This window comes from Zingiber officinale, chromosome 7B (genome assembly GCF_018446385.1).
Source record: "Zingiber officinale cultivar Zhangliang chromosome 7B, Zo_v1.1, whole genome shotgun sequence".
Lineage (NCBI taxonomy): Eukaryota > Viridiplantae > Streptophyta > Magnoliopsida > Zingiberales > Zingiberaceae > Zingiber > Zingiber officinale.
Window position 1 is genome coordinate 51,747,779 of NC_055999.1, and position 15,981 is coordinate 51,763,759.

Here is a 15,981-nt window from a genome sequence, read left to right on the forward strand (position 1 = left end):
GCTCCTAAGTTGCCCCTAGGTCGATGGTCAATGAAACGGGCCTAGTTCCTAGTAGGTTCAAGATTAGCTACCTTGGATCTACTTAGGATGCACGCATTTATTTATGTATGTGGTACAAACCCGGGCCCTCATGATGAAATTAGGTTTAAGTATTTATGTGATATATATGTTTTCAAAGAACATTTTGCACATACTCATTTCATGATATATGTTTTCAAAAGACATCTTGCATATGTTTATTTTGTTGGGATTTTCGGGCCGAAAAAACCGTTTTTTCGCATTGCGGAAACCCAGATTCCCATGCCACCATATCCGTGCAAAGTAAAATAAAACAAAATTCGAGTTACAGTTTACTAAAGCCTATATCTACACTAGGAGAAGTGTCTTTTACCCTTGATGCGTTGCCCTTCGCAATCCCGCTGGTCCAAAGGGTGCCGGATCTCGAGAGTGTCAAAGTAGACACTCCTCTAGAAGTATCCACACGAACAAATGGGTGGAGAAAAACTAAACAAAGGTGTGCTAGCACCCTTGATCAGTCACTGCAAGAGGAGGAGAGGGAGAACAAGAAGGAGAGCAAGGAAGAAGATGATGGAATGAATTAGCCTTGAATGAAAAAATCATCTCTTTTCCTCACAATAAGTGGCCGACCACAATGGAGTTGTAACCTCCATTCTCATTTAATGTGGCCATTAAAGAGAAGATTTGTAACCTCCATGAGGTGGCACACACATGTGCCAACTATGATGATGTGACACATCATCATTAGTCCTCCTAATGCCAATTCACAAATGAGGTGGCAAATAGTCAAGTCAAACTTGACTCTTCCTCTTCCTCTCAAGTCAAGTCAAACTTGACATTATAACTCCCATGGCTGATCAAATCCAACCATTTGATTCAAGCCAATTTAATATAATGGATCTAATTCATTTAATTAAATTGATTCAATGAGTCATAATCTAAATTAGACTCATTGAACACATGAATCAAATTGAGTCCAACTCAATTAGCCCAATTAGGATTACTCTTAATCCAATTTGATTAATCACATGAATCTAATCCTCTTGGTTCATCATATGAACCTAATCTCCATCTAATTGTCCTTTGTGTGTGACCCTATAGGTTCTTATAACGTTGGCAATGCTCCTAAACCAATTTAGAAGTATAAGTAATGAGCGGTATCTAGCAACACATCATTACTACCCAAGTTATAAGAATGTTGAGATCCAACATCACCTTGTGACTACTAATTGTGACTTCTCACAATATATGACAAGTATCCTTCTATCCTAGATATCTAGATTGATCAATGTGAGACATAGACTGTGTCATCCTCTGACTAATTTGGCTCTGGAAGGGGGGCACAACCATGTGATTTCACACGGCAACCCCTCGGATGGTTGTTGGTGGGAGGCACGATTGTGCCTCTTAGCATGGCCTGCCCCAAGCTTTACTTTAGGAGAGGGCACACGGTCATGCCAGGGGGCATGAACAAGTTGCTGGATCTTCCCAAGTTGCTTCAATGTGTGTCTTTGCTCTATTTTCACTTTAAATGGCATCCTGTCAATCTAAACATGCAAAGAGAAAATATACAAATAAAATAGATGTATGATATAATAATGGAATAGGATACAATAAACATAGATTATACAGATGAAATACAAGTAGATATGTATTAAAAAAATGTCTAGAAACATATATAATCTATGCACATCATTTGCCAACATCTTTGAGATATTTCCTTGTTCTAGAGGTGAACGGATCATGAAGAAGAAGAGCTTTAGGGTTTCCCCCTAAGGTGAAAACCTTTCTCCAAGGAAAGGGATGAAGTCCCAAACCCAAGATAGGTCAAATAGGGAGAAAAGGCCCCTTTTATAGGCAGGGTCATAGCCCCCTTTCCCCCCCACCGCACACATAGTCGTGCCTCATGGCATTGACATCGCATGCAGTTACTCTAAAAATGCGACACGATTGTGCCTTATGACATGGTTGGGCCGTGTGCTTTCCTGAGTGAAGGGGGCATGACCAGGTTGTGTGTCACACTAGGTAGAGAGGCATGGTCATACCTTAGCCATGGTCGGGCCATGTGTCTCACTAGGAAAAGAGGCACAGTTGTGCCTCAAGGCACGACATGCCCATGTGTAGCCCTGAAAAGGAGGCACAACCTTGCATACACTGCCTTGGTGATGAGGCACGACCCCCCATACACTACCCTGGTGGATGATGTACAACCCCCCGTACGCTGTCCTAGTGATGAGGTGCAACCCAACATACACTGCCTTGCGTGTTGATTTTTCTTCCTTGGTTGCTCCATTATTCAGTTTTACTCTAAATCACGTCCTATAAATGAAAATAAGCAAAGATCAGACCTCCAAACAAAAAGAGTAACTTATGCCGATAAAATGATAAAATGGGGTGCTATAATGTAAATTATAATCAAGAAATACAAGTGAATGTGCGTCAATCTATGCTTAAAAATATATATAATCTATGTACATCACACCCCTCGACTTAAACCTTCACTTATCCTCAAGTAAAAATCTACAATCTAAACTCCTGTGGCTAAAAATCTACATCACACCCCTCCTGTGCATCATAATCCCTAGTGAATCAGTCTAATCCTATCAAATGGTTTTATTAGTGGGCAAGATATAAAAATTATTTGATTATAGCCTAAGAAATAGTTCTCCATGCTTAGTGTGATTAGTGACTTAAAATTTTTAAGTGTCAATCTCTAAGCTTAGTCAAGTCATTATCTAACCATATTCCTTATGCTTGAAGCGATAGATACTTACTTACCACATGCATGGTTCATCCTTCTTATACTACACAAGGTCTCAAAAGATTACTCAAAATCAAGAGAAATATAACATTTATTTCCCCAGTAATCTAATTTGGTCTCAAAGGGGTAAATTATTAGTTTTCACTCATAACCACTATTTTATATCTCTTATTCCATTTTTTTTAGAACTGTGCTTGTATGATGTAGCACTAAAACAAAAACAACTACGAGAGTTTTAATTTTTTCAAATGAGTTGTCATGATCTGAGATTCTCTAGTAACTAAAATGTAATTGAGAAGTCACCTTACAAACACATGTACTAGCATAGTTTTATGAATCATGACTATTTTTAGAGTTAGTTACCATCAAGACTAGACAAAGTGATAAGATATCCTAAAACAAGGCTAATACTCAAACTCTTATAGTGGAATATTACTCACTTCATGCTAACATTGATAGAAAATATATATCACTAAATATACTAGCAACATAAGTCACTATAGCCACACGAAATCTAGAACAAGCATACTAATATTTTTGTATTAAGGAATACACAATTATGATGTGATTTATAATGTAACTAGAAAAATTTTGTTATGTAAGAAAATAAATCTTAAATCTTTCATTGTCCCAATGAAAATAAAAAATGTAATATGAAGGAGGTTTTGAAAAAGAGGGTTACCAAATGATGCGCATAAAGTGCTAAGTCATGCCTTTGTTAAAGTCACTCCTCTATTTAGGAATCACACTCCACCTAATCTTTGAATCCTACAAAAATAAGATTAGATAAGAAAAACTAAGTAAAGGGTTTGGGTTAAAGAAAAAAGAAAAGTAAAGAAAAACTTAGATGGAAAACAAGAAAAAGAACTTGGGTTGCCTCTCAAGAAGTGCGTGTTAGGTCATTAACTTGACCCCATTTTGGGTTCATCTAAATCTTGCTCTGGCTAGAGTAGAATACTTCAAGAATTTTCTTCCAATTGCCCATTTTATTATGAAGAGAGCTATTGTTATGAGATCAACATAGTATAGCACCGCTCTCTCCATCTTCATCTCCTTGAAAAAATTTTCCGAAGGTCGAAGACGGTTCAGATTGAGCTTCCAATTTTTTACCACATGAAAACTTGCACACCCATAGGAAAAGTATACCTCCCACAAGAATATTATATAAGATAGAACTAGAACCATATTAAATTTAATGAAGCATGTATCAAAAATTGAATCACATCCAATAAAATTAATTACAGCAACCTCTATGAAGTTTTCTAAAAGATAATAAGAAATACTAACCTTACATTGCTGAAAGGTACCTGAAAGTTCTAAACATATGGATTTGACTTCTTCATGAGCAAATGATGGTTCTAGCTCTAGCTCAAGTGGTAGGGAAACTAAAGGTGGTGATTCTTGGGGCTCTGCCATCTCTGCACAAGTCCCTACACATTGTTCTACAACATGTTTAATTCCTACGACTCTCATAATATCAAGTACTTGAGATACTACTTCCATAATATAGCTCCCTACACTACCTTCCAAAATATTAATATTATGACATACAGTGTTGAATAATACACCAGGATCAATATCATTTGTAGGAGAATCAACAACAAGAGTATTGATCACTTCACTTATAGTTTTAAATTGATCAACCTCAACGCAGTCATCATCTGAAAATTTTATGTCACTATAATATCCTGTAACCCCAATAGGTAGATATAAATATTCACTATCCACTATATTATCATTATAATCACCTTCTAAAGAGTCTTCATCTTTATATACATCAAGGAATATGCACTCAACTATATTAGTATAATAGAATTTGCCAAAATATTTATTGTTATTGGCCCCCACTAGCCTTTGTAGAAAAGGAATCCTTAGTGGAGGTCATGGGAAGAATTAGTCTTTCTTTTCCCCAAATTCACTTTGAGCTTGTGGCGAGGGTCCAAACTGCTTATCTAGTGTTAGTGTGATCAACCATTGAGGGAAAGGTGTTATGATTCCGCAAGTGCACGGATTCGTCGTCAGTAATAAAAATATCGATCCCACAGGGACTGGTTATAAGCACTAGCAGTTGTTCACTTAGGGTTAGCTAAGTTACCAATGGCTTGAATTAATCTAAAGAGAGAGGTTAGGGAAAAGACTCAGGAGCTAGGAAGTCGGAGAGTTCACTTGGTTGCGAAGTATTCCAGGAGGTCGGTTTCGTTGAGGTTGTATTGATGCGTCACTGTCTACCATACTCTCGTTGTCCTTTACCGTGCAATTGCTGGAAACTAATGTGCTACTCTTGAACACCAAGAGGAATAAGATCCCTAAGAAAGCCTGTTACGATTTACCCCTATCACTAGGGCGCCTCAGCAAATCTAGAGGAAATGATCCTAATTGGTAAGTGAAGAATAGCAGTTAAGAGATTTGCTTGGTCTCTCGTTCCCTTGAGGAGAACTTGCCTCTCCTTTCAAGAGAGTGCCCTAGATATCCGTGAACGAGTTACCCTTGTCACTAGGGCCCCTCAGGTGTACATTCTAAAGACAACTCATATGCGAGGTTGAAACAAGGCATGTAAGATCATCCAACGCAAATAGACAGATGAGTTCTACATCAAACCATCCCTCAACTACTCCCTACTCCTAGAACAGAAGATCTACTCCATAAGTATCAGAGAGACGCTCAAAGACATGATGTAAATAAACATACAATCTTCAAATAGAATGAGGAAGAGAAAGTATGCCTATCCGATGACGACGAGTGGCCTTCGAATCCGATTCTCTGCTTCTGGAGTTGATTTGGCAGTCGAAGATCATTGAACGGGGCTCCGAGATAACGTGCAATGGCTCCAAAACGTCACACCGCCTGACGGTTCACCTCCTCCCGGGCAAAAAGGGTTAAAACCCTTATATAGCCTAGGGTTCGACCGTGGCGGCACGGCCGTGTAAGGGTGGCACGGTCGTGCCTTTCCTGGGCTCGGATGTGGCTGCACGACCGTGCAGTGTCACACAGCCGTGTGGTATCTGCTGTCTATTCTCTGAGGCACGACCATGCAAGAGGCACGGCCGTGTGGTTCCTTGTCTCGGTCTGAGGTGGCACGGCCGTGCAAGGGTGCACGACCGTGAGTTGCTTCTCTTCTGCTTTGGTCGCACGGCCGTGCAAGGGTGCACGGTCGTGTTCTGCTTCTCTTCTACCCTGGCTGCACAGCCGTGCAATGTGCACGGCCGTGCTCCTCGACTTGTTCCGGTGCGCTATTTTTGCTCCGAAAGTCATCCCTGTAAGCACAAAACCAAGCAAAGTGCAGATATCCGAACAAAAGAATATATATAATGAATACAAGACAAAAGAAGCAATCATGCAACGAATATATAGGAATAAAGTAGGTGAATGTGCACTAAAACATGCGTAACTGATTATAATATTTGCGCACATCACACCCCCAGACTTGAACCTTTGCTTGTCCTCAAGCAAAATGCTATAAACTATGTTCATGGGTTCCTACAGTGTTCCATAATCCCTAGTGCATTCGCCTGACTCTATCAACTAGTTTCACTGATAAGCATGACTGTGGAGTACCCTAAGTATGGCCTAAGCATAAGTCCTTTGTGCTCAATGCAGTAAGTGGCTCAAACTCTTCAAGTCTCAATTCTCTGTCCTAGTTAAGTCGTCAAACAATTGAGTTCCTAATGTTCCCGGTGATAGGCACTTACCTGCCACACACTTGGTTCGTTTTCCTTAAATCACACAAGGTCTCAAAGGATACTACTCGGAATCAAGAGAAACACAGCATTCATTTCCCCAGTAACCTAACTCGGTCTCAAAGGGGTGAATTGCTAGTTTCCACCCACGACAACTATTTTTTATTCCTTATTCATCATCAAATTTTTTATTTATTTATTATTATTATTATTATTATTATTATTATTATTTATTATTATTACACATGTCAGGTGCATATGTTGGGATTTAGATTTTTCCAAATGAGCTTCCATGATCCGAGGTTGTCCAGTAACCAAAATGTAATTAAGGAATCCCCATGGGAACAAAAGTACTAAACAATTTGGATGAATCATAACTATTTCAAAAATATTTCTACTTTTCAAGGTTAAGCACTTAAGTGTAGTGAAAAGTAAGGTCCTTAAGGTTAGGCCAAAAACTTATACCGGACTCCGTACAGAACTTAGCTTATTTCATGCTACTAGCGATAGAGAAAGGAGATTCACCAAACATACTAATACTATCAAATAACCATGAACTAAGAAAATACTAGCAATTTTGCTCTCGGACAAGTCGGGCAAAAGTAATAGGTTTGATGCTTCTCAAATATGTCAAAAATAATAAAATGCAAATAAGGTACGAACAACAACAAATAAAATGCAAATCTATAAAACTGAACTAAATAAAATAAATAAGGCAAAGCAGACAAAACATGCAAAAATGAAAGAAAGACTCAACCAGACTCAGGTTGTGCGACAACACTCCCCCAGACTTAAACCTTTTCATCGTCCCGATGAAATCAACACGGTCGATGAGGTCGGAGTTTAGGGAGATCTGGAAGCTCAGGGTAAGTCTTAACCACCCATCTCATATCCCTTACCCGCTTATGATATGCAAATAACTCGTCGATGTTCCTTTAAAAATTCCTTATGTACCATCTAAAATCTTCGTTCCAAACCATCTTCCTTCTATGAGTTTCCATAAATTCTAGCATCCGCGTGCATAACTCTCTTTCGCTTTTGAAACACTCTTGTAATTGCTTAAACTGTTCGTCCTCCATATAAAAGTGTTTAGCAAACAATTCATTTTTTCTTTCTAAATCATGATAAAGAGAGTCAATGATAAAACCTAATTCGTGGAAATCAAATCGTGGATCTTTCCGACTAACCGAAGGCAATTTCTGATGCAGGGAAGGCATGTGTGGCCTGGCCTAATCCGTTGCTTTGCTAGGGTCAAGCGCCAATTTTCCTTAATACGGACCGTAGTCAAAGTCGGGTCGGGCAGTTTAAGGGGAAAACTATCCTTAATAACGAGACTATACCCAATTTCCTCCTGACGAATCAAACGAGCCGTAATACAAAAATTTAAATCTATTCGAGAGTTGCCTTCAATCACTTCAAGGTTACTCAGGTCGTAGCCTAACACTACTGCAATATGTGTAAGCAATCCACCCAAGACAATGGGGGTGGGGGAGGATATTTTTCCTAACTATACCAGATGCTTCAAGAAAAAATATTCGGAGTTAATAGGTACATTTTCCACCATCCCCATAAGCAATACAAGTCTAGAAGTCTTACGATTCCATCTTTACCGCCCCTCCCAAATATCGTGTTTCTCATCATCATATGGACGTATCGAAAAATGGGTTAATGATACTATTACCATTGAGACGTGTGGATTAAAGCTGTAATCGCCACTAATTTCTTCCCATAAATTTGATTTTTCAAAAGCAGGCAGGATAATGCAAGTACCTTCCCTAGGCAAGTTATAACATATATTGAAATCTTCAAGACTCCATTCATGGTCATCGTTAAATAACCGAAATTTTAATTTTTCTCCTCCTTGCACATTATCGACAGAAATTGAGCTTAAAATTTCCAAGACAATACGAGGATAGGTTGGGTACTTTAGGGTCATTATACTAGTCCAACCTATTCTATCAAGTAACCAATCAACATCATTTTCGAATCCCATTATATCTAACATTTCTCGGTCCATAAATCTTGTATTTAAAATAGGACGTTTAGCTAAAAAGTGATAACGATGCAATTGATCATCATTAGAGAAAGTAATGCCAAAGCTATTCGACGTACCTTCGTAGCGTGCATTTCCCTTGCTTGAGATGACTAGTGCCTCTTTCCCTTTCTTTTGGCAAGAACTTGACATACCGGATGATGGAAACTTCTGATAGGATTCATTTGGGAGAAGAGTGGTTGAGCTTTGGGGAGTTTGAGAGCAAAAGGATCAAGGGAAGCGAAATGGGGGACGGGGTGATGGAGGCGGCACGGGCGTGCAGCCCTCCGCACCCCTAAACCCTAATATAAGGGGGTGTGGGTCGGGCCGTGTAGGTTTGCACGGCCCCCCTCCTCACAATGCACGGGCGTGCCGTTTGGCACCGACCTACTCTTCTCCCCTCGGTCGGGCTCGCACGGCAGTGCCGAATGGCACGGCCCAACCCCTCTTCCTCCCTGGATGCTTCTGAACGGCCGTGCCAAATGGTACGGCCACTTCTCGTCTCCTCTCTGTGGTAGTCACACGGCCGTGCAAGGATGCACGGCCAGTGACTTCTACAGCACTACAAGGTACACACGGTCGTGCAGGGCTGCACAACCACCCCCTTTTGGCTCGGAACGACTTGTCCTCCATTGCTTCGGCTCCTTCGACGCCTCCACGCCATGAACTGTTCACGGCCAGCTCGTGGAGGACATGCACACCCTGAAAATGAACACAAAATAAGTAATGCTACTTGACTGAATCTACGTAAAGAAATGAAAGGAAATAAAATGCAAGGGGAACCCTTGGGTTGCCTCCCAAGAAGCGCTTGTTTTAGGTCTTTAGCTCGACCCCTATGCCAGCTTATTCAGGTAGGCGTGGATCCGTGAAGTATACTCTCATATCATCTTCCAGCGGCACATCGTGAAGGTACTTTTTAAGACGCTGCCCATTCACTTTAAGTTCTCCTCTTTCCTCGTTCCAAATGTCTACAGCTCCGAACGGGTAGACCTTCTTGATTTGGAACAGTCCTGTCCACCTTGATTTTAACTTTCCAGGGAAGAGTTTCGATCTTGAGTTAAATAGTAACACTAAGTCCCCTTCTTTGAATTCTCTTCGCATGATATGTTGATCATGCCACCTCTTGGTTCTTTCTTTGTAGGATTTGGCATGTTCGTAGGCGTCCATTCTCAACTCCTCAAGCTCGTTTAACTGGAGTTTCCTTCTGTTCCCTGCTAACTTCAAGTCCATATTAAGCTGTTTTATTGCCCAATAGGCTTTGTGTTCTAATTCCACTGGGAGATGACAAGGTTTTCCATACACCAGTCAGAATGGGGGCATACCAATTGGAGTCTTGAAAGTAGTGCGGTATGCCCATAAAGCATCATCCAATTTTATCGACCAGTCCTTGCGGGAGCTAGATACTGTCTTTTCTAATATTGCTTTAATCTCCCGGTTGGATATCTTAGCTTGTCCGTTTGTCTGAGGATGGTAGGGCGTCGCGACCTTGTGGCTGACTCCGTATTTCTTTAACAAGTTCTCAAACTGTTTTTAGATGAAGTGCGAACCCCCATCGCTAATAACTGCCCTTGGCACACCAAATTGTGGAAAAATCACCTTTTTAAACAATTTAATCACCGTTCTGGCATCACTGGAAGGGGAAGCTTCTACCCATTTAGATACATAGTATACTGCTACTAAAATATAGTTATTTCCATATGAGGAGGGAAAGGGTCCCATGAAATCTATCCCCCATACATCGAACAATTCCACTTCGAGGATGCAATTGAGTGGCATTTCATTTCTTCGGGTAATATTTCCGGTCTTTTGACATTGGTCGCATGACTGCATAAAATTCTTCGTGTCTCTAAACAGACTTGGCCAAAAAAAACCTGCATGCAGGATCTTAACTGCTGTTTTTGATATCCCTAAGTGTCCACTGTAAGAGGATGAATGACAGTGAAATAAAATGTCCTTGATCTCGTCTTCGGGCACACACTTGCGGTAGATTGTATCTCCGCATTTCCTAAAGAGCAGTCGTTCGTCCCATACGTACTGTTTGACGTCTGAGAAGAACTTCTTCTTTTGTTGCCAGGTGAGATTCGGGGGAAGTACTCCACTCGCAAGATAGTTCACAAAATCTGCATACCAAGGAATACTTTCAGAGTTTATTGCCAGCAGATGCTCATCAGGGAAAACGTCGTTTATGGGCGGGTCAAAATCTACATTTCTTTGTCCATTTGGCCACGCTCGGGATAGATGATCCGCCACAACATTCTCAACCCCTTTCTTGTCTCTGATTTCTAGATTAAACTCCTGAAGGAGCAAGATCCACCTAATCAAATGGGGTTTCGTGTCTTTCTTGTTGAGTAGATATCTTATGGCGGCATGATCCGAATACACTATCACCTTCGAACCTACTAGATAGGATCTGAACTTGTCAATTGCAAATACTATGGCTAAAAATTCCTTTTCGGTGGTGGAATAATTCACCTGGGCTGCATCCAATGTCTTGCTTGCATAGTGGATTGCATGAAGAACTTTGTCCTTTCTTTGACCTAGCATTGCGGCCACCGTAAAGTCACTGGCATCACACATGATTTCGAATGGAAGCTCCCAATCTGGGGCCTGAATTACGGGAGCTGAGATGAGAGCTCTCTTGATCTCCTCAAATGCTTCATTACAGTCAGTGTCAAAGTAAAATTCAGCCTCTTTGACCAATAAGTTAGTCAGTGGCTTAGAAATTTTTGAAAAATCTTTGATGAAATGCCTGTAAAACCCAGCATGCCCCAGGAAACTCCTAACTCCTTTCACGTTCATAGGCGGAGGTAGTTTCTCAATTGTCCCTATCTTATCTTTATCAACCTCGATTCCTTGTTTTGAAATCTTATGTCCTAATACAATTCCCTCTTTTACCATGAAGTGACATTTCTCCCAGTTCAGCACCAAGTTTACATCTTCGCACCTCTGGAGAACTTTGGAAAGATTCAGAAGGAAGGAGTCAAAGTCATTTCCGTAGACCGAGAAATCATCCATGAACACTTCCATGATCTTTTCGGTGAAATATGAGAATATTGCCATCATACATCGTTGGAATATAGCCGGTGTATTGCAGAGTCCAAAAGGCATTCGTTGATAAGCATAAGTTCCGAAAGGGCACGTAAAGGTAGTCTTTTCTTGATCTAGGGGATGAATTGGGATTTGAAAAAAAACCGGAGTACCCATCTAAATAGCAGAAGTATGAATGTTTTGCCAATCTCTCCAGCATCTCATCAATAAACGGCAGGGGAAAGTGGTCTTTTCTAGTTTCTTTGTTCAGTTTCCTGTAATCAATACACATTCGCCATTCTGTGACTGTCCTTGTTGGAATCAATTCATTATTCTCATTTTTAGCTACTGTCATCCCCCCTTTCTTGGAAACCACATGGACCAGACTCACCCATTCACTATCCGATATAGGATAAATGATTCCGGCATCCAGAAGCTTCAATACTTCCTTCTTCACCACTTCTTTCAGATTCGGGTTTAACCTTCATTGATGCTCGACAGAACTTTTATACCCTTCTACGAGTAGAATTCTGTGCATGCAGATTGAAGGACTGATCCCTTTTATGTCATCAATGGTGTATCCGATTGCTCTCCGGTGTGCTCTCAGTTCTTTGATCAGTTTCTGTGTTTCTGCCTCAGTTAGATTCGCCTTAATTATTACTGGAAATGTAGAATCTGAACCAAGGAACGCATATTTAAGGTTGGGTGGCAAAGGTTTCAATTCTACTTGAGGCGGTACGATATCCGGCAGGGCTGGTTCTTGTTCCAGTAACCGCATCTCTTCATTCACCATGACTCCTTCTGGAGCTTCCTCGGTGTCTCAAGTCGTTCTTTCAGTATCACCATCAATGTCCAAGTCTTTCTCCACAAGTGATGGGGTAGATATCAAGCCTCCTGGTGATTTCAATAGGGCTTCTCCATACCAAGGAAAAATCCTTTTTGTGTCTTTACACCGTACATTTTTGGGCCTCTCTAAATCTTCCTGGGCCTCACTCCCTGCACATCCCAGCTTGCCTTCTTCCTTGGGCACGATTGGATGTAATGATAAGTTTAGCACATCTTGCCCTGACCACTTGCTGAGATTTGACACCACCATCTAGATTATTTCTCGAGCTTCGTCCAGGCCTTTTTCCATAAGCGATCCCCCAGCTGGCGTGTCTAGAAGACTCTTATTTGGGAAAGAGAGCCCTACGTAGAATATGTGAAGAATCAACCAGCTCTGGATCCCATGATACGGGCATTGATATAAGATTGACAAGTATCTGTCACAAGCTTGATGCAATGCTTCCTCGTCATGCTACTTGAAATGCAAAATCTGGTCTCTCAAATGAGCCATCCTTTTCAGAGGAAAGTATCTGTTCAAATTTTTTTTTTTTCTAATTCTTCCCATGTCCTGATGCTTCTCGGCTGCAGAGTGCTAAACCAAACCTTCGCATTATTCCTGAGACTGAATGGGAAGGCTAATAGTTGTATTGATTCAGCTGGGACTCCTTCAACTCTCAGTGTGTTGCAATAGCTATAAAAGTCCAAAAGATGCAAATAAGGATTCTCATAATCTGATCCCCCAAACTGATTTTCCTGAACTTTTGAAATGAATGATGGTCTGAGAATAAAATTCTTCGCTGAGATTTCTGGGAACACAATAGGTCCCAGCTCTTTAACCGACCTTGGGGCTCCATAATCCTTTAGCCTTTTCAACATCATGCCACGCCCAAATCGACTGGGAGCGTGCAATGTACTGACATGTGGGTCAGACTATCCTGCCAGGTTAGCTCTTCACATGCAAACAGAACACGATATAGAATATGGCAATACAAAATAAAGGACGTTAAAGAAAAGAATTAAATTGCAGAAAATAAAGAAAACAAAACCTAGTCTAATCCAATATGACTTAGCTAGTGTTATGGACGCAGTCCCCGGCAACGACGCCAAAAACTTATTACGATTCCGCAAGTGTACGGATTCGTCGTCAGTAATAAAAATATCGATCCCACAGGGACTGGTTACAAGCACTAGCAGTTGTTCACTTAGGGTTAGCTAAGTTACCAATGGCTTGAATTAATCTAAAGAGAGAGGTTAGGGAAAAGACTCAGGAGCTAGGAAGTCGGAGTGTTCACTTGGTTGCGAAGTATTCCAGGAGGTCGGTTTCGTTGAGGTGGTATTGATGCGTCACTGTCTACCCTACTCTTGTTGTCCTTTACCATGCAATTGCTGGAAACTAATGTGCTACTCTTGAACACCAAGAGGAATAAGATCCCTAAGAAAGCCTGTTACGGTTTACCCCTATCACTAGGGCGCCTCAGCAAATCTAGAGGAAATGATCCTAATTAGTAAGTGAAGAATAGCAGTTAAGATATTTGCTTGGTCTCTCGTTCCCTTGAGGAGAACTTGCCTCTCCTTTCAAGAGAGTGCCCTAGATGTCCGTGAACAGGTTACCCTTGTCACTAGGGCCCCTCGGGTGTACATTCTAGAGACAACTCACATGCGAGGTCGACTAGTTCTATGCAATCAAACAACAAGCAGTTGAAACAAGGCATGTAAGATCATCCAACGTAAATAGACAGACGAGTTTTACATCAAACCATCCCTCAACTACTCCCTACTCCTAGAACAGAAGATCTACTCCATAAGTATCAGAGAGACGCTCAAAGACATGATATAAATAAACATACAATCTTTAAATAAAATGAGGAAGAGAAAGTATGCCTATCCGATGACGATGAGTGGCCTTCGAATCCGATTCTCTGCTTCTGGAGTTGATTTGGCAGTCGAAGATCGTTGAACGGGGCTCCGAGATAACGTACAATGGCTCCAAAACGTCACACCTCCTGACGGTTCACCTCCTCCCGGGCAAAAAGGGTTAAAACCCTTATATAGCCTAGGGTTCGACCGTGGCGGCACGGCCGTGCCTTTCCTGGGCTCGAATGTGGTTGCACGGCCGTGCAGGGTCGCACGGCCGTGTGGTCTCTACTGTCTGTTCTCTGAGGCACGGTCGTGCAAGAGGCAGGACCATGTGGTTCCTTGTCTCGGTTTGAGGTGGCACAGCCGTGCAAGGGTGCATGACCGTGAGTTGCTTCTCTTCTGGTTTGGCCGCACGGCCGTGCAAGGGTGCACGGCCGTGTTCTGCTTCTCTTCTGCCCTGGCCGCACGGCCGTGCAATGGTGCACGACCGTGCTCCTCTACTTGTTCCGGTGCGCTATTTTTGCTCCGAAAGTCGTCCCTGTAAGCACAAAACCAAGCAAAGAGCAGATATCCGAACAAAAGAATATATATAATGAATTCAAGACAAAAGAGGCAATTATGCAACGAATATATACGAATAAAGTACGTGAATGTGCACTAAAACATGCGTAACTGATTATAATATTTGCGCACATCAAAAGGTACCCATGACCTATAGAAACTTCCTAGAATGTTGGAATTGAGTTTTTGTAGTTCTTTTTTGTTCTTCTCCTCATTTCTATATAGATCTTTCTCCATAAGTTCTTCAAGATTCTTGCCACTTCTTAACTTGATGACATTCTGCACTGGACTTCTCTGTTCTTTTCAATCCCTCATTCTGTAATTGGATGAAGTTTACTCTCTATTCGTGGATGGTTATAACAACTTTTGTGTGACAATTGTCATTGCATTTTTAGCTTGCACTTTAGCAATTATCGAGGGAAATTCCATCCAATTTTTGTCTAACCATTCTTGGAAATTCTATGTTACTTGATCAATTATGTATATGCTTTGTCCAAACTTTTATTCATCAAAGAACCTCCAACAAATGAATACAATAATGACTTATCTGAGAAAGAAATCCCCATATAGAATATGTACACCGTCAGCCACTTTTCTAAACCATGACGGGGACACTATCTTAGCAAACTCTAAAATCTGTCCCACACTTCAAATAATAATTCTCTATCTTTCTGAGCAAAATTTATGATTTTGTTCCTCATATATATCGTTCTGCTTGGAGGGAAAAAGTGATTTAGAAATTGCTGCTCAATTATTCCCAACTTATTATGCTTTAAGGATAGAAAGAATAAAACTAAGTTCTTACTTTATCTTTGATGCTGAACGGAAATGTCATCAATCGGATGGTATTCGCTAATACTCCTTTGCAATTCACCATGTTGCAATATTCAAAAAATACCTCAAGGTACAAATATGGGTTTTCTAAAATTTTTTCTCTAAATTTATGACCTTTATCATGGAAATTAATGTTGGGTCTAGTTGGAAACTTGCTGCTTCAATATGAGGATCTACAATGAGAGACATTTTTCTGGTAGAAAAGGGTGTGAAAAATTTTCTTAAAGGCCTACTTGAATGTTAGTTCTCATTATGTCTAAAAATATTATTAGAAAAAAAAACAAAAATACAGAATTAATGATAAGAAAAGAAAAATACATAATGAAAAATAAGAAAAAAAAATGTCTAAAGTAACTGAAATGTTAATTAACTAAAGTTAATCAGAAACA

The 15,981-nt window shown here is 40.7% G+C and overlaps 1 non-coding gene across 1 annotated transcript; it reads left to right on the forward strand.

Moving 5' to 3' along the window:
• The first annotated feature begins 15,355 nt into the window (after positions 1-15,355).
• Positions 15,356-15,461, forward strand: LOC122007537. The gene has a single exon (XR_006119020.1). It is a non-coding gene; the product is annotated as a small nucleolar RNA R71 (small nucleolar RNA).
• Positions 15,462-15,981: the final 520 nt, after the last annotated feature.